Source organism: Opisthocomus hoazin, chromosome 1 (assembly GCF_030867145.1).
Source record: "Opisthocomus hoazin isolate bOpiHoa1 chromosome 1, bOpiHoa1.hap1, whole genome shotgun sequence".
In the NCBI taxonomy this organism is placed as follows: domain Eukaryota; kingdom Metazoa; phylum Chordata; class Aves; order Opisthocomiformes; family Opisthocomidae; genus Opisthocomus; species Opisthocomus hoazin.
The window spans coordinates 151,243,569-151,264,290 of NC_134414.1; positions in this window are offsets into that span (position 1 = coordinate 151,243,569).

Consider the following 20,722-nt stretch of genomic DNA (forward strand, 5'->3'; position numbering starts at 1 on the left):
ATTTCTTTACTGTCTATCCCTCTTTTGTGAGCAAGATTACTGCTGCAGAACTTTTTGCCTAATGCTGGACTGCCCCATCTCATGAGTAAGCCTTCTTCCTTCACCTGTCAAATGCATCTGCTGTGCCCATAGCACATTTTCTTGTACCACTGACTTACTTGGATGAACAAACTGGGGCACCAAGGGGAATACGTGACTCAATGCCCTGCAATGAGACAGTAACAGATGAAGAAATAAAGAATGCGCAAATCTAGTCTCCAATGCTAAACCAATGAAAATATACAGAATGTCTCATGCCATGAAAAGATGACAGTGAGAGACAGAAACTGCTGCCATGAAAAGAACAATTTAGGATACGTATATTGCCTGGCATTTGAAATGTTCTCCTTCCATATGTAAGAGGTGTAAGTGGGATACTCTAGCTCCTATATTCAGGCTGCAATGTGTCAAATATAACGTGAAATCGCAAAAGTCTGATGCTGAAATGATGATGAATGCTTGGTAAAATTGTGGGAACTCACAGACCTGAATGCTGAGTTCCCATTTACTCTAGTAACATGCAGTGTACACACCATGTACTTTGTTATAGCCATTTTTTATTAGGTTTCTCTTCTTTTTTCTTTTTTTTTTCTTTTTTCTTCAGACTGTGATATTGATCTTCAGCATTTGTACAGACTGATAATAAAGGAGAAGTAAAGTACAGATGCAAATGACTATACAGTCCCTTCCATGTCCATTGGCCAATTGTTAATCTTGTAAAACATTTTAATCTGTAACATGATAGATATAGTTTGTTGGATATGACAGCTTTGAAAGGAAAATGCTTCTGTGCTCAGTGCTCTGCAGCTTTAAATTCAGCAGACACTTGTTTATACTAAGGCCCATTTTGTCCTCTGAAGGCCACAGCCTTTACCACTTGAGGCAGAAACTTTGTCCTCTTTCACCAGCTGCTTCACTTTTCTCATTTCTTTTAACGATTTTAGCTGGAACTGTTACTTTATAGTCTGTGGAAGAAAAAAATTCTTGCATTGGAGTTAAACATTTTCTGCTGATATCCTCTGACCTATTCCACCTGCATGTTTGAGTGATGCTTTTTTGATTAAAATAAATAATTTTGTTTTAACCAAGGAATAAAAGCAATGTGATACTTCAGATAAACATTGCTGGGATCAGTGGAGCAAAAGAAAATCAACCAGTCTGCTACAGATCCTGCATTTTACCTTGCTTTTTCACTACTACAGTTTCTCATTTGTGAAAAATCTCACTGGGATCTCCCAAGAACAGTCTTTTTCCTGCTGCAGTAAGCCAGGACCCCCCATCTTCCTCCTGATATCTTCTTCTCAGTTTGGGCAAGAAGCAAGGTATGCTACAGCTGATCATGACCTACCTGTGGGAAGACTGAGAGAACAGGAGTGCTGTTTAGCTCAACTTTATGTGTTCCCCTCATTTATTAGGGCATCAATTCGGTTTTTCTCCTTCTTTCAGCTACTGTTCCTGAAATTTGTAAGAACCTTGGGTCTTTGAGACTTCCATTCATCTCATAATTTTTGGACAAAAATGGGCAGTAAATTGGAGTGAAAGGGAAGGGATGATGCCAGCTATTATGCTAGGACTGTGTTAGCTTAATTGTCTTAGGAAATCATGCCTCAAGATTATTCGAGCTCATTCTGTACACACAGATAACTCCTTATAGAAGTGGAAAAGTTCAATCTACCCTACTGGTGTTAGAAAGTCAGAAATTATTGTCATCTCAGTAAATTCTTGGATTATAATTTTTTAAAGTAATTTAGGCAGTTTGTCATCCAAAGTCCTGTTTAAAAATAATTAACTATTCTTAGCCTTAATTTCACTAAAATGCTCCTGGGGTTTAGAAAGCCTAGCCTGTGAAAGAGGTTCTGTGAAGCACCTGAATAGGTATCTGAGAATCTTTAAAAAACTGGGACCACATCTCTCTTTGGAAAATAATTCTTTAACGTGTGGCATGGTACCCTTCCACTCATCAGGAGCATACAGTCTGTAAGAAGAGGCCAGAAGACAAGTTCTGAATGCTTTCCCACAAACTTCCATGGTAATGGAAAATGAATCAGGCTTAAAGGCTACAGTGATTAGACTATGCAACAACAAATGTGATACTCTGAGACGAGTCAGTCCGTATGTACAGCGTGACATGTTTGTTGTATTTCTTATCACATCACTGTATAATTTTAAACCTTCTGGGCATGGACATTATCTCACTTAATGTAAACGGTATTTCCATCCTTGTTTGCTGGTGTTGTCTGGTTGATTCATATCTCGTGAATTCCTTGCTTTTCACTTCCTTGTCTTCGTCCTCTGCTAAGGCTTTCTTTCTGCTTCTGAGGTGGGCTGAGTATATTTGAGCCTGAATATGTCTGTACGGTCAGCCCATCTGGGTACTCTGGTATGCAGTGTCATCCAACCAGCTTTCCCAAACTCTCTACTCCTCTTGTTCTGGTTTCCCACCACTCCTCTCCCTCTTTCTGCCAGATGCTGCCTCATGCTGGGTCTGACTTGAGGATATTCAATCGGTTCTACTTTCTGCAGCTTGCATCCCACAGCTGTCATTTGATCTCATTTCCCTCTTTTTTCCATCCTCCCCCTTTCAGTTTTGATCTAGTTCCAGAGTTTCATTATCTAATTGATTTGTTCCAGTAGACCTTTAATTTCTTCATCTTTTAATAGGTCTTATGAGGACTATTTTCTCACTCTGGAGCTTAGTGGTGGCTGCTTTTCCCATTTAATAAGTACAGGCTGCCAATCACTTCTACCAGACTTCATCTCAGTCTCCAGCAGTTGCCATTTGGTTCATGGTTGTTATCTGGCCTGTACCAGTAGTTGTCTGGCTCAGAACCAAGAATGCAAGAGTACACAAATGCCCATGTGATGGTCTGCCATTGACATTACAAGACAATTACCAGCTTGCTTTGAAGATTTTCACTCTAGAAATGCTAGGTTTCTCTACATATTGCTGGCTATGGTTAATTTTTGAGGTTTATTTTGAGACAGAATGGAGAGGTTACACTTCCTGCAATAAAAACTTGTTCAGTCACCTTCTTGCCAAGTTTCAATATGCAGGAATCGACAGAGCCATGCGTCATGTTGGTCGTGATGGAACAGTAGCAGACCCTGAGAGCCACGTGCTGAGAGGTATCAGTTTTCTGTAGACAATCTGGGTTTCAGTTTCCAATCATCTCATCTCCTAGTTATACATATTTTTTTTCCCCTAACAAGGGGTCTTTGTCTCATCTAGGGCTTCTAGATACCGCTGTAATATAAAGGTAATATACAAGTCATTTTAGTAAGTGTTATTTCAATGAACAAGGATGATGACTAAGAACTTGAAAAAGTTGTGTTTTATACGAGATGCATCTTGCCTAATGCACATGAATTTATTTAGGTATTTTAGATTTCTTCAGAAATATTTTGGTCTACTAAGAGTGTAGTGTTGCTTTGACACACAACATGAACAGCATAGTGGGAGAAGGCAGGGAGAAGGATAAACTGATCCAATGAATTGTGGGATTTTAATTTTTTTCCATATAAATGCTAATAAAGAACAATTATCTGTATTTAGAGCTGCTTTTAGTGCAGGATCCCTTTTTTTTCTGGAGAAATCGAGGGAATGTGGAGATTTCTAGCATTCTATACAGTTCAGTCTCACACAGATGTCTTGCAGGTGTTGAGTGCTGCCCACACTGTGGTAGCAGTGCCGTTTTTCTGCTACTATTTAAAGAACATTAGGGCATCCCAGCTTTAGTCAAAAGCTGAAATGGTTCTTACCCAAGAAAAGTACTTATACCAGTTTATTTTGTTCACTATGAATGTTTTTTATTATTTTTGTTGGTTAATGAATTCCTTAACTGAAACTTTGCTGTTCTCTAGTGATGGAAGAGAGAGTCGTACCACTTTGACCTCCATATTTACCTGGCATTTTATTTTACTGTAACTCCAGATAGCTTTTTGTATGGAGAAAAATCCAGCTTTAGAATGAATGGTTAAGACTGTCAGTTGGTGTGAATTGGTGTAGTACCACTGAAGAAGATGGGACAACTATAGATTATTAGCTAGATGTCTGGCACAACATAGTCGTAACAAAAGCTGGGTCCCCCAGAACTGCCTTCATGACAATTCTTATTAGTGGGGCAGTGTTTCACAGGCTCTTTTAGCCAAGCAGTTTTGGTCTACCACCAAATGACTGCTCAATGCTTCATCTGTCTCCTCTCCTAGGATGAAATGTGACTAGCAAGCCTGCCACAATGCTGCTTTATCAATAAAGTCCTTAGGGTCTGGAGGGACTGAGTGAAAAGGCCATGTTTCTTGACTCCTGATAGAAAAGGAAGGCGACTTTGTGGTCACCTTCAGTCATGGTTTTGCTACTCGATCTCTTTCCACCTACCCAGCTTCAACATTCAATGGATACGAGTGGCCTGCCATCTTTGTTGCCACTGAAGTAAACTCCAGCAGAATTCTCAGGCAGACAGCTTTATCTTCTTGGTCTGGAAGAAAATTATCACTAAAAGGTAACTGCAAGGTTGTATGGATTCCCTGTGACTGAATTCAGATGTTCTTAGCTGCCTGACAGGCAAGAAATAGCACCGATACCTTGTGCTTTTGTCATAAGGGAGTTCTGACTCCAAAACTGAATCAGTGGCTTTGGGGACTGAAATCCATCTGGCTTCTGCTAGCTGCCAGGGCTGCTCCAGAGCATGGACTTCCACTGGTGGTGAGTGGCACTGGCTGTACTGCGGCCAGCCTTTGGGGTGGGAAATTGGTGGGAGTTTTACCACAGTCTTCAGTGGGATTAGTCAAACCAACAGTGAAAATCCCCTATACAAAGCAGATTCTGTTATGCTGTTATCTTTACAAGAAACCAGATAGTGACCTAGCCAAATGAGAAGGGTTGCAGACAAAGTTAGGAAACATAATGCTGGATTAAAAAAAATACCACTGTAGAGAGAAATATATGGAAGTCCATAGATAGACCACCCCCAAGTATTCAAAGTGTTTTAAATAGCAAAAATTCTGAACTGTAATGATAGACGTCCAATGTGCAAGCTAGTTTAATAAAGGCCAAGAAGCAACAGCACAATTAGTTATGCCTCAAATAGGGGAAGTTTCAACCTCTGCGGGAGAAAATAAGAAGCATGTACACATAATCTGAAGTAATGTGGGAATGAAAAATGCTTTGAGTGGCAATGAAATCTTTGATTCCACTCTTGAATCACTTACGACAGATTAATTTACTCTGTCAAAGAGGCTTGGCAGTCAATGTGAATGCTGCTCGCTCACTGCACCATGGCTTCTCCATTTCAGATCAACCTAAATTCCCTGAAAGGTCTCTTTCCTGAGAGCCCCTGAGTGTACATTGTTTGACAGATCGGTTTGGGCTGAAGCAGGCAGGGAGGGAGACGTAAGCAGGGTTCTTGCAACAGAAGAGTGATGTAGGAGACAGGCAAAGGGACAGGGGACCCACACGCAGCAAGGAGCAGATCTGAAGCGAGGCTTTGGGTGAGATGGAAAGAAAAAAAATTGCATTGTTGAGGCAGTTGCACTTTGCCCTGGCTTTGTTGGAACAGTTAAACAAGAAACTATAATTTTTGAGACTGCAAGTCTTTATTGTCCCACATTTTTTATTTTAGGGGGAGGAGGGAGGACTTCAGTCCCCAGGCTCCGGCTGCATAGAGGAAAGGGTTGTAGGGGCATGTGCACAATTTAGGGACTACACACTTCAGCCAGGGATCCGAGTTCTCATATGAGGATGTAGGCACAAGAAGCAAACAGTATGTCCAGCAAGGCCTCACAATTTCTGTATATGGTCAATGATAAGAATATTTTCAACCAAAATATTTCGCATTCTTAGCAAAGAATAAAAATACTTTAAATCAATTGCACAGATTCAGTGAAAGCATTTCCCCAATTTATCACAACTTACCTGTGTTAACTTAGTGCAACTTAACATTTCGTAAAAAAATTTAGATGGCTGGAGCTGAACAAATCATTTTTATTGAGCATTTCAACAGAGAAAGCGATCAATTTTGGACAATCTATAGCAAGGAGCACTCTGGACAGAACCCGTGCAGTGCGAAGGGACATCCTTACTCACAGGAGTGAGAGGATTGTAGTGAAGAGTAAATGTTATGGCCTGAAAGGTCTGTGCTATGTTTGGTGGCTGTGGGGCCTCCTTTTGTTTTCCTGAGCATGATTTGGCGTATCGTACTTACAGCTCCTCTACTTGATTTCTCTCCCAAGAGATCTCTTCTGTTCAGCAGATTGTGTCGAAGTGCAGCTCAAGTCTGGTGGTCACTTTCAGAGGTGCCTGTCTCTCTCTATTAGCATTATATACCGTTTTTTTTTTGTTTGTTTTGCAAATGGCAGGACATTTGCAAATGTATCACAAAGTTCAGATATGCTAATCATGATTTGAGCAAGTAACAGTCATAATTGAAATTGTCTGAAAATGAATTAATTAAGTGGGAAATAGAGGAGATCTGTCCATTAGCTGAGATATCAAATCAATACAGTTAATAATCATACAATGAAAGTAACGCAGCATGAAGACAAATCTGCAAATCTAACCTCTAGAGAAGACACTTTTCCATTTGATGCTAAAGTTTTTACAGGAAAATGATTGGTTGAATTAATTAACATTTTTAACGTCAAACACAAACTTGTTTACCCACAAGTACTTGAAGTAAATTTAGACTCCTGGATCTCTACACGCTCAATATGATATGGTTGATGTGGCCCCTCTCAATTTACTTGCTTTTTGATACTGTATCTGTTAGCTGATTTCACTTCCTCCTGGAAAGTACAGCACGGCCTTTGCGGGATCTTTTCACTGTCAGATGCCTGGCAGTTCTGCAAGTAGGAATTGCACAGCTTACAAGTTTAGGAAATGGTGACAGATGTCTTTTTCATAAGAACTTGTCTGTGTGTGCTCAAATTCAGACACAGGCTTAGAGCTTGGAGAGAACGGTAATGGGTGATACTCCAGCCTGCAGGAAAACAGGAAAAAGTTACAAATAGTTCCTTAAAATCAGAGGAAATATACATTCCTCGATTTTGCATAGCCTTTGGATGTTTGTGGTAGCAGGCAGTGGCGCGGAGAGTATTCTGACATCATCTGTTCATGACTCACCTTATGTTGATGGCATCATTTTGGGTGCTCAGACTGCTGGAGTCATTGCTTCATCCCCTCCTTCCACAGGATCAAGCTCAAAAAGCAAGTATCACTCCTTGATGCTGCAATTGCCTGAGAAAGAGCACCATCTTCTGCCTTCAGCTTAGCCTTTAAGGTTGTGATTCTGACTTGTATTGCCCTGTAGCACCTCCCCTCAAGGTCTCTACAATGAATCAGAAGGTGCAAACACCTACAGCTCTTCCCTTTCCCCCAGCTTAGCCTGTTTGTCCTCATAACTGGAGAGCATGACCCTTGTCAGTTGGGAAAAGCGCCCTGAATCTGGCAATTCCTTTTCAACATCCCCTGTGACAGCCATAAGCAATGCAGACTCCAAAAATAAACAAGGAGTGGGATAAACAGGAGGTGAACTTACGGAAGCTGCCTCAGCCCCCACTTCTTAGTAATAGCTAGAAGGTACCACTTGACACCAAAGTGCGGTCATTTTCCCTCGCCTACACTCTTATTTTAAGGGTCTTGACATGTTTAGGAGTGTGACTGGTGGCCCAGTCAATGGTTGCTGTTCCTTATCCATGCTTCTACATCTGCATACATTTTCATATACCCTCTTAATACCTCCCAAAATAGACAGATGCATTCTGGGGACTGTCACATCACCCTTTTACTGCACAATGAATTAGAGAATTAATTATTTGTAGCTTTAGGCAGTAGAGGGATATAGAGTCACTCCTATCAATTGCTAACCAAGAAACAAAGTGCTAATTTAGATTCCTAGTAATAGAAAGTTCATATAAAGTAAAGAAAATTCCAACACAGGTAAACCTGCAGTCTGACTCTTCTGTAGATTGCGAGTCTGACGGTAGGTTAAAATTTCAGCAAATGCATCTCAGTTATTGAATGTTTTTTGCATGAGAAGAGTACAAAATACTAAAATGTTACTTAAAACATTACTGTATTCCTAATACAGTCAGAATGTAACAAACTGATGTGTTAAATGAAAATCTTCAAAGATGAATCTGTGCAAGATACCAAAAATTTCCTGTGGACTTGCAGTTGCAGGACACATACTTACATTTGAAACATCATGCACTTTTAAATTGGCTGAAAAAGACTGTCCTGAATTGCTAGTCAATCCCGAAAGTTGGACACTAGAAACAATTCATCCAGTGTCCACAATTTTAGCCCCTTTTAGAGTGTAAATTTCTTCTCATTACTGCAAGTTATTTTACATTAATAGCATTACTTCTATTAAGAGCTGAGTGCAAAAAGTTTTAACTTCTTGAGCTTTTTTTGGCATTAAGAATCAGGCACCTATTTGTTTAATTTGGTGGAAAATAATTTCTTCTATCTCTAGCAAGGATACCTAAGTCGTGGCTCAGTGCTGCTGTGATCGTCCGTCACAGGAAGAAAGGAGCGTTCTCTTCTGAAAATTTCAAAACCTCGGACATCTCCAATCACTTTCCATTCTTTAAAGATCCTCCCCTGAGACTTCTGATGCTATGAAGCACCATGTCAAGCCCCCACAGTGGGTTATTATTAACTTGCATTCTGAAATTATTGAACTGGTTTTATGTGACTCAGGACATCTAATCATTCAAGACAGCAGCTTTTGCATTGCATTGACGTTTCCAGCTAAGGGCATTTTGCCTGCTGACTTGATCCAGCAGCCTGAACAGAAATAGAGCGCAGAAGAGGAATTGCGAAGAGCAGAGATGCTTGAGGAAGGGGTTCAGCCATCTTGTTTAAACACACTAAGGAGGCCCATGAAATCCCAGCACGTTGCAGATGGCTGGAATTGGCCTCTGCCATTTTGCAGCTTAGCGGCAAAGGCAGGCTGGGCTCTGCAGCCGCTTCAATTTTACACTGTGGCAGGCAGGTATGGCCGAGCCATAGAGGGCAGACTCTACTTCCTTTTCCCACAGATTCAAGATAAACGTGTTTTTTTCCCCTTTAATTGGCTCTTATTCAGAACCGATTTAGAAGCAAGGCTGCAGCTGACCTGGGTGCGACTAACTGGAATTGGGTCATCCCACCTCTGATTCATTTCCTTCCTAAGGTCGAGATGTAGCGATAAGCTCCATGAAAGGTAAAGGTTTGTGATGTGCTGCTGGACTGGAGGACACAGCTGTCAACCCAGCTTCTCCTTTCCCTGGTACACCCGTTACCACCCCCGCTTAGATTTTAACGGTGACTGAATACATCTTTATGGAGGTCATTGCTAATATGAAGTCTGGGAAAGAAGATAGTAAACACAATTTGATCAGGAGGTATGGGATGAACATCTACTTTACCAAATGCATTGTTACCGTACATAGGAGGCGGTGGGAAAAAATAGATTGTACAGAAATGCTCATGAAAATTACGTGTCCTTTTTCGGTCTGCATTAAGCAGAGAGAACAATTTCTTATCTGGTACTGTTTCCTGGTGCTCCCTATTTCAGCTGTAGCCATCTTCAGTTTCTTCTCTTTTAAGCTCCACCAAGCCAGTACCATGTATACATACATAGTGTGTAGCACAGTGGTGCTCTGGTCTATGTCACTTTGCACTTTTCTCCAGCCCTCAAAGGTGCTGAAGTGCTGTAAGCATACGAAGTATTTCACTGACTTCAATTATTCTTGCTTCCTGTTTCAAGACTGCTTTTTATTGCCAAAGTAATGTAGTGCAAAAAAGCATGAGAATAAATGAGATGCAGGTCATAGATTTATGGATAAAATACCACAGTTAACAAAATTGATATACCACAGCTAACAAAATTAATCTAAAAGTACACTTTCAGTTCACCTGGTATGGGATTATGTGCAGATGAAGCCCAACAATATGCTTTTTATGTGCATTTCTCTTTTTTGCTGTAGATTTGGAGACTTTGGACCTTGTCTGTGTGATGTTGATTTAAACTGAATTGGTGAAAGAATCTCAAAACCAATGTGATTAAATGAATGCTAATCTCATGCTGTCCCAGTTTAACAGCAAGACGTTTTGTTTTATCTGAAATTCGCAAGGATTTATTTTAAGGCTGCACCTTTAAATTCCCGAAGAAAGACTTTATAGGCTTCGGGTCTTTGGGGGGAGGGGGACACACACACCGTGTTTTTGGTTTATCGTTGGTTTGGTCTTTTTGGATATTTTTTTTTAAGACATAACTATATAATCATTTCACAGGCAGCTGTAGTGTTTTACGATGCTGTTGTCCCTTCTGTGAAGGATTTCCCCACCATGAAGTGGCCAGAATGCACGCACTCTCCTTAGACACCACAGGGAAATTTTGCCTCTTTGTGTGCATTTATAGGGCAAGTTGAACCACTAGACCTTGCACTCAAGCCTCTGAGAAATGCTCCCGCATGCCGGTCCACAGACAGTTGTGAAAGCGGTGACTTCCCCAGAACAGTGTTAACACATAGCGAAGGTCAACGACATCTTGACCCAGTGCAGCTGCTTCCTACTTAAATGCCAGTTTAAGCTTTTGCTGTATCAGTTTTTAAACTGATTTAACTGGTATGTGCAGTTTCCTGACTAGACTGTGCCTTGATAATAAATCCACACAAATCTAGCAGAAGTGCGAGGGTGACAGTGTCGCGCTGTCGAACTTCGGACTTTTTTTCAAATGCTATGTGTTCGAATTACAGTAAAAGAAATGATAAAAATTTAAAGGGGGGGAGAGGCACAAAAATACCCCTTCTTCCAATGTATATTTAAGAAAGTAAACCCTGAATTGCTTTCTGGACAGTTTAAGCGAAATAATGTCCTCAATAACCATCAGAATATATTCATGTGCACTCCACCAATGAGACATTTCAGTGGTGCCAGGTTATGGAAAGATGGGAATTTAAATTCACTTTGTGCTTTGGAAAATCTATTTGTTAATTAATTGTGATTTTTATTCTGTTCTAAAGCGACTTTTATTACAATTTTTCAGAAATAAATCTATGACTTACATTACCCAAGGATCCAGGATGAAGGGGCATCAAAGTTACTGACTATTCATAGCAGGTATTTTTTGTTTTCCACGCAACAGTCCTTTTAATTGACGATGCAGTTCTTTATGTATAGGCATCAGTAAAACTTTGTAGCATACAGACTGTAACCCAAGGGGGTTCATGTGCAACAAAATACTGGTGGCAAGGAAGGGACACAGAGCTGGATCTCTAGGAATTTGGAGAAGCAACTATCTACAGATTTAATCTGAGACTTCTTAAACCTCTGTTAAGCTGACATATTCAATTCACTTATGTGCCGTGAATTTTAGCAAAGATCTCCAATGGAAAATGCATTAGATCATGGTTAAAGAAACATCCTGAGGATACCAGTGTTCATGTTGCTTAGTGACCATGACAAGCTAAGTATTCCGCAGTGTGCTTTGAAAAAACTCTTGTCCAGATTTTTCTTTAACCCAGTTGCTGTTCATGCATTGGTTTAAATGAGTGTGGTTGTGTTTTGTGCGTGGAGTTTCTCACGCAGCCTGAGGTAAATGGTAGAAGCCAAGCAATACTATTGCTTGATCTAATGAGCTGGCTGCTTTTCAAGGAGGACACGGGTTAAACCACTCTCTCCTTTCCCCTCTGGACTTGAAGGGATAGGAGGATCTTCCCACAATTCCCCCGGCAAGGCTCTGAGAGAGGCTCAGGTCTGTGTAGCCCCAAGGACCGTGGATTTGAGCTCCCAAGTCCCAGCGATGACATGATTGAAAGTAACGTAAGTATGGACACAGTCAATTATACTCATTTGTGTGTGATTTTAATGTGAAGTCATTCAAACATGAGGCAAATTAAGATATGGACGTGAATTAATTAATCTGAATGAACTTGTCGGAAAAAGCAAATTTGAAGCCTTGTCCCAGTCAGAGAGAAATTTGAAGTGCCTACTACTGGTATTTAATTTTACTGCTAAAAGGCCTGTTGCTGATAAAAAGAAAAATATTTGTTTTGATTGTTCTTGCTTCTTTTCAAGCAGATATTTGTCATTAATTTGTCTGTAGACTCTTAACTATTTCTAGAATAAGGTGTAAGCTATTATTTTTACGTAAAAAGCGGGGCTGAAGTCCATAAGTGGCCAAAGCAGCTCCTCTTAGAACTGAGAAGAGCCAAGGGCAGTTTTAAATAAGCCCTCAGAAGTCATGGTGCATTCTGAGGTTGAAAAGGAACATGATCCTTGCCCTGCCTGTCAGTGAAACATATCGCTGCCACTGAAGCCTTTTGCTGAGGGGGTGGAAGTGAATGGGGTAGGGATGGGGATGCTGCCTGGTCCCAAATCCAGGCAAGGCAAGGGAAGAACATGCTACATTTTCTCCAGGATACATGAGTTCACAAATATTAGGACTGGTGGAGTCACAAGGCTGGCTTGTTGATTTAATACTATTCAGCTGTTCTCTGTTTCCATGTAACTGTACACCTTTCCTTGCAAAACTATTTATTATACCATATTATTAATAGCAATGTTTTTTCAAAGTCACCTACCACAACCTGTCCTCACATCTAGATTTCGGGGTCTCTTCTGGGATTCTGGGAAGAAATTGTCTTATGTTACCCAAAGATTTCAGGTTTTATGAGACAGCAGACACTGCTTGTATAATGTTTCTTCCCTTAAACAAGAGCTCCCGTTGGGCCATAAAAGCCTTGAAGCACAGAATGTTCTTTGTCTTTGACCCATTGATTCTCAACTTGAAGTTGCATGTCCTTATTATAGCCAGAGAATAGCATCTCTTATCATCAGATAAACCACAGTGAGGTTGGAAAGTCCAAGCTAGTCAGAAAATTTAGGACCCTTCATGCTGGCTATGGCAGGACATTAAATCATATGTGTCAGTTATCTCATGAGCTCCCAGTGCATCTTATTTATTTTTCAGTTTATTTTGGGATTTACTGGAAGATGTGAAAGCATTTTTTATGCCTGTATGCATGTGCTGCTTTTTTTCATATTAGGGACTCCTCAGGCTAAAACATGGCAGTCAGACTATAGGTTCACTTGAGGTAAACTATTTGGTATTCCTTGAATTGGACAGCAGTTTGGCTTAAGTATGTATTCGGTTACATAAAATATCTGATATGATTAGCTATGGAGTAAGAGATTTTCCTCTTTGGGTTGCTTAACTGGACATTTCTTATTTAAAACTAGGGCTTGACATCTTTAGCTAGGAGCATTTTCTAATTAAAGACAATGTTCTTTTGAGGTCATATATTAGTGGCCTTCAAATAAAATGAAAAAAACCCCAACAATTCCCAAACACGTTAGACTAAGAGTTTACTAAGAGAAATGGGGTTTTTTTTAGGAAAAATACATTAATTGCTCAAGGAAAGAAAATGTGCATCTCTAGTTTTGAACTGGAGATATTATTGTGATCTGATATGCATAGTTTTATGCAGTGATTTGGCAATCTGGTGAAGCTGTTTTCTCAGGAGAATGGTTAGAAGGGTGATCTAGGTTCAGAATAAATTTGTTAACTAATTTATCTTGTTTAAGTGTGCAATCTGTTTGAGAAAGTCCTTTTTGACTTCTTAAAGATGCATTTCTCTTTCATTAGCATTTTTAAGTAGCAACAATCTTATCCTCTCCTGACAGAAGGCAAGGTAGCTCCACATTGTTACAACTGACAAAACAAACAAACAAACAACCCCCCCCAAAAAAAGCAGTTGGGTTTTTTACATTGTGACCACTGCAAAACACTTGCTGGAGTGAGGCACTGTAAGATACCAACCATCCTGGGTCTAATCTGCGCTCCACCAAAAATTACTTCTGTGACCTTGGGTGAGTCTTGTATGATTTCTAAAACTGGCCATCTAAAGGCAGGCACCTAAATCCATAAGCTCATTTCTACCCCTTTGGAAATGTTATAAATAGGAGTGTACGTGTGGCTTGAAACGATATCTAATGCACAGTATTAACAATTATGGTTTTGTCTGTTTTAATGATCACAGCTGAAACAAACCAAACAGCTGAAACCAAACAGTTCATTGGTTGCTTCAACTGTCTGTATATAAATAATATTGTTGTCTACAGATTCGCATGACCTAATACTATTTTTATCATCATTTCACTAATAGGTGTCAAAAGCACTTAATACTTCTCTCATTAAAGCTCCTCTTACTGCCGTTGCCATGGGGTTGTGTGTTCTGAACCCACTCATAGTCCTTCACATCTCAGCCCTGAGAGTCAGAGACAGTGAAGAGGTGTCACCTCATCATGGATGCTCAAGTCCTCTGTCACCTGCCTCGCACCTCGATAGCTCTTTTTGCAAGGTCAGCCTAACAGGTCCTTGCGATTTGCCATCCCTATACAATATCCCCAGTATGCAGATTTGATATTTCAGCCTTTGAGTTTTGCACTCAATTGAGTTTGAGAGCATACAGCTACAATACATTTTTTCCCACACACTTACACTACGTTGCAAGTGGGATGTCAGTTTTGCTGGGCTGGTTGCTCATGCGGGCTTCACAGTCTAACAGATTTCTATGTGTGCGTGCGTGCATATATACATTTATGTGCATTTATATACACATATGCATTGTGCTAGTGTACAGAAGACTACACATACTCCTTAAATCCTTTTTAAATCTACAGCTGGAGGTAGGCAGACTGCTGCTGATTATTGCATGCTCATTGCAAGTACCTAAGCTGAATGCTTACTCTCACCTCTGAAATACGGTGTGCTGCTTTGTAGTTAAATACTCTACCCCTGGCCCATTCACACGCAATTGCTTTGAGAAAATCCAGATGTGGATGCCTGCTACAAGTTCTGTTCTTTGTAGCTTCATTGTGAGAATTGTTGGAAGTCCACAATATTGCTGTGATGCGGGGGAGAAAATAAGTACTGAACCCCGTGAGTACTAATGTCTAGAAGTCTCTGCAACTGGTGCTGACACGCCAGATTACTCAATATTAGCAAGTGAATAGTTAGTGCTGCACTTGCTTGTGTAGGATCCACCAATTAATATTTACATAGAAACTATTCGTGGCATTAAAAATATCCCTTGACAAGTCCTTCTTTGCTGTAAATGGAGAGCTGTTCTTCAGAGGAGTGACCTCAGGAGGAATTTTCAGCAACTGCTACATCAAAAGCTTTTTTTTCTGCTTGTTGTTCTCAGAGGCATAAGGCTGTTGGCACATCAATAATAGCTCATGTTGGTGTAGTGGGATGCCACGAACCATAAAAAAATACATTCAAGAAGTAACTTGCATAAGTAACCAGGGAAACGAAAAGCAGCAGAAAAAAGTCCTTTTGCACCTCATAAAAAAGCACAAATGTTGACCAGTGCCTCAGGACAAACCTATCGTAGGCTTTTAAGATAAGGCGAAGTTCAGCCTCCTGTTGCAGTCCCTGTAAAAATCAATTGCAGACTCAATAACAGTGATCTTGGATTCACTTCTGCAAATTCAATTTTTATGATGCATATGGTAAGAGGGAAATACTATGTCTGCCACTTCACGTTTGTTTCTTATTTGTTCCTGTTAGCACAATAAAGGATTAACAGGCAAGGTGTGTGGGAAGCCAGATAGAACAAGGGAATAAGTGGGTGTCTGTAACTTTAATAAGACATGTCCTCTTTGCAGATTATTCCTGTCATGTTAACTCTGACTGGACAACCACTTGCTGATAAGAGCAGCCAGAATGAGAAAAGAGACTTTCAGCTGCTGCTTCTGAAAACCTCTGTCCTTCTTCCTGCTAAGAAAGAAAAAAGAGCACATGAGCTCTGGAAGTAGAGATTGGAGCTGAGGGCATTAATCTTTCTAACCCCAAGTACTTAGAAGGTGCTAATAAAACACGGCACTGGGTAACTACAGCAAGTGCCACGGAAGAAGCAGAAGATGTTGTGTTATATGGTTATATCCAGGGACTACTGTGTGGTTAAAAAAAAAGAAAAAAAAAGTATCATTAATATTGCATGCCTAACCAAAAACAGTAATTACAGTTAACAGAATTTTACAGGGCTCTTGCTGTTTTCTTGACATTCCAAAGTATTGTATTTTCCAAAGAAATATAGTACTCATTACCTGTAAATATTTTTTAATATTGTTATCTCACTTTCAAGATTCTGAAGGTTTCACACTATGAGTTTTCATATTCAGAAAATGAGGAAACTGAGATCTGAGCAGATTTTTGCCTATGCTGTCACACTTAATAAAAGTAATGTTAAAAAATAAAATCTAATCAGTAATTTACATAAATATAAATATTTAAAATTATTTCTAAAATTTATTGACTAGTCAGTGACTTAAATGGCCTTGATTTAAATAAACCTACTCTCAGTACTATTACCAAAAAAGTGGACTGCAGCAGCATGCAGTGATAGCCCACACATTTCTACTGTGTTAGACAAGGTATGAATCGTGCATTAGTATATGGTATAGATCAAGACTGAATAAGTAACATAGTTGGAAACGTTAAATATGCTATCTTAAGTGGTCTGGCTTGTAAAAGTGAACATGAAGATCCGGGCTTGTCAGGTTTATATACCTGAAAATTGTTCAACTGCTTCCAGGTGTGCAAGCTGATGTAATGAAACATTTTATCAGTATCTAAAAGCTTGGTCACCTAAAGCTCATAGGACACAGTAACTGTAATTAATCAGATTGTATGGAAATAGATAAAGTTAAGCTAAGCAACCTGCCATTCATTTGCCTCACTTCTGTTTTCTTTGAGCAAGATTTTATAGCAGGAATGATGAGGACATCGTTGACTCTTGTCACTGCTGAAGTTCCAGAGAAAGACATGTGTGTAGAACAAAAGATTACTTCTGAGGCTGTGCCAGATGTTAATGATAATGTATGAAAATCCTCAGACAACAATGTTATATGCACCACCTCTATAATCAGGCCAAAAATTTAAAAAATATCCATTACTTAAAAATAAATTGTTCTTATGTCCATCAAAAATAGTAGAATGCTTTTGGAAATTCAGACGTTAGTTTAAATAATAACTGCTAGTAGCAAGGACTTCCAGAAGCTAAAGGTGTGCAAAATGCCATGAACAAATCTAAAAGATATGGAAAAGGAGAGGAAGTGATCATCTAACTACATTAATGTTATCCATGATCTGAGCAACAAGAATGTAAGCATTATGGATAGCAAAAGTGGGCAGCTGCACATAATAGCTGACTTACTATAGAAACACAAATAAAGCCTGATGCCTACTGATTATTCCATGTGCATACTGGTTATTCTATTACTTTGTGTATTTTTGCGTCAAGCAGATAGTGTTTTTAAGGGCAAAGACTGTGGGGTGTCAACAAGACAGTTTTTCGCTATCACCTCCGAGGACTTCACTTGGATTGTAAAAAATTGATAAATAAAATTTTAAAAAAGTGCCAGACTTCTCTTCGTATCCTGTCTCCCACTTCATTGATTGTGTTAATGTTTCTGTATCCCAGATTTCAGCCTGAAGAAGAGAAGGCTTCGAGGGGACCTAATAAATGCTTATAAATATCTCAAGGGTGGGTGTCAGGAGGATGGGGCCAAACTCTTTTCAGTGGTGCCCAGCAACAGGACAAGGGGCAACGGGCACAAACTGAAGCAGAGGAAGTTCCGTCTGAACATGAGGAAGAACTTCTTCCCTCTGAGGGTGACAGAGCACTGGAACAGGCTGCCGAGAGAGGCAGTGGAGTCTCCTTCTCTGGAGATATTCCAGACCCGCCTGGACAAGGTGCTGTGCAGCCTGCTGTAGGTGACCCTGCTTCGGCAGGAGGGTTGGACTAGATGACCCACAGAGGTCCCTTCCAACCTCTACCATTCTGTGATTCTGTGATTCTGTGATTTCACTAATAGTAGCTGCCTATTCACTGTGTAGCAGTGATGGGAGCTGTGCAAGAGTAAGCAATCAGAACTGAGAAGAGTATTGTTAAGTTACGAGCAGGAATAGAAACCTGCTCACATATACCATCTTCCTGATGAAACTCACCCCTATCCAAAGGACCAGAAAAAGCCATATGCACCTGTTAAAACTCATGTAAGCCCTGTTTTGAGACCTTAAAAGAGCTGTGGTCGTTTGGTTGGAGATGGAGCAGAAGCAGGTGTGTCAGTGCCCTTGCCTGTGTTGGATTTACAGGTTTATGAATTAACAGAAAACACACTTATTTTGAACCCAGTGTGTTTTCAGATGCAACTACATTGTAACGGAACCAGTGTCCCTCCACAGGTCTCATTTCAGGGCAGAATAATACTTTTAATCAGTTAAAGTAATTTACCCTTTTAAACACAATTGTCCTGTCAGATGACACGCCTTTATGTGGGTAATGACTATCTTGGATTCTTTACCGTTGTAGTGCTTTACAGTAGGTGGTGTAATAAACCTCTTCCCTATTTTTATTTGCTTTAAATGGCTAGAGAAGCAATTCATAGTTTGGAATCCATCATCCTGCAGAAAGACCCTTTGTTTTCAAAGCCATAATATATGCTGCATGGGGAATACACCTGCCTCCTCCAAGCAATTCCTCAACAGAAGTGTAAAAGAAACGTATGTTTTTTTGAGGAACAGACACAATAGTTTATCCAGGTCACTTGATATCCTACTGCATAGACTGAATGCAAACTTGTAGTCCTAAGAAGAGATTTTCTGCCTTCATTTAGGACTGACTCAAAGTGCACCCTTTATGCTTCTCCAGTGGTTTTACTATGAATAATGAGGTCTAATATCTATTCTCCCTGACACAAACACCCAGTGCTTTACATACAGGCTTTGAAGTACTATGGAGTTTTCGCTGATGGCTATCATTAAAAAACTGATTCACCATCTGGAAATGTCCACTGCATTCATTTTCTATGCCTCATTGTAACTGGCAACAAGAGTTAGCTGGGAACTTGGGTAAAGGTTTTTTTCAGTTAAAAAACCAAGATATGTTTAGATGTCTTTTGCTTAAAGTGTAGTTTAAAAAATAGACTGAATAGAATAAAATAAACTGACAAGGCTATTACGACATCAGACAAGAATCAAGGATTTTGTTAATAAGTGAAGTAAATGGCAGCCAATAAATGTGTATAGAGCAGAAAACTTTTCTAACAAAGTTCTCATTGTTAAGGGTGCCTCTTCAGACCATAACCCTGCTTATCTTTCCGACAATGGTCTATTACACTGACATTGCACGAGCTAAACCAAGTAAACCTATATGGGGCTGGGTTCTGTATTTCATTGGCCTTTAATCTAAATTAGGTTGTATTCAGAACTGTTTAGTCTGTTCTGGCTTTTATCTTGCTGGTTGCCTTTGTTAATGGATTATTTTCATTTTCTCTTTTAACTTCATGATTTTGTATAGGAAGAAAGGATTGTTTCTAGCTTAGACTTTAGAACTGCATGACCAGCTGCTCATCTTGTTGCATCTGGCGTGAACTGGGATGCACTCAATAAAATGAGTCCATTGGTGTACATTCTGTTTCAGAAGAGTGGTTTAAACGCTTTTCAAGTTGCAGTTTTATACTGGTTGGTTTTAACACCAGCCAAAGCAACTCTTGCCATCACTGGCTTTAGTTTTCATGCCCGTGGCACTCAATTTTAGGATTGAAGAATTAACACAGCAGTCTCGGCAGTGTTGTACGATGGGACAGTGATACCTCTTACATAAAACTGATTTCCTTGTTATGTTTTGGTGCATCAGCTTTGGGAATGAACTTGGCCTAAAAATGTGCAGAGGTTTTAGAAAACCACGCTATTTTCACTGCCTGCAATTAGCCATGAGTGAAATACAGCACGCTATTTCTGTATATCTAGGCCTTTGAATGCATGTGTGTATATGTAAATCTATACATGTTATACAAAACATAATATTTTTACATATATATTAATATATATTATATATGTGTCTCATAAAATGACATGAAGAGTCTTCTTGCAGAAGTCTTCAATAAATAAACAACTTCACTACTCATTCGTTGTCCTGTGTTCACCCACTCAGCACTAATTGAAAATCCCTTTTCCCCCCCACAAAGTTTCTGTCTGATCTCTTCAGAAAATATATGCTAGCTTAATTTATTTCAAGTGCAGCTATCCTGCTTTTGTTCTTTCAAAATACATGCTACAATAGGTTTTATAAACATAGAAAGGTTTCTCTCTCAAGTATTATAAAAATGCCAAGATAAAAACAAAGCCTGCTCTAGGTGACCCTGCTTCAGCAGAGCGTTGGGACTAGATGATCTGTAGAGATCCCTTCCGACCCCTAACATTCTGTGATTCTGTGAAAGCAAGTGTGCTATATAAAAATAATTTTCTGTGGGTTTCACTTTGGTCCTCTCTCTTTTCATTCTCGGTAAGCTAAATCTGGTTTTATAAACCAAGAAGAGAATCTATCAGATAGTGAACTAGAAGAGGACATATCAGGTAGTCAAGTACTGTTTCTTTGTAATGTGTAGGGCAAGGGTTGCTGGCTTCCAGCTCAACCTTGTGGTAGATGCAAACAGTTAACATAGTTCCGTTTAGGTTGGTAAAGATTGCTTGCTGTGAGGTTGCAAAGTAAATGGCAAATAACTCAATAAAGATTGCTTCATAATCCTAAAGATTCACTCACATTTTTTAGTTGACTCGTTTATTTGACTTTGGCTTTTATTTCCGCCTCTTAATTATTTTTCTTTCATTCTTTCAATGGACATAAA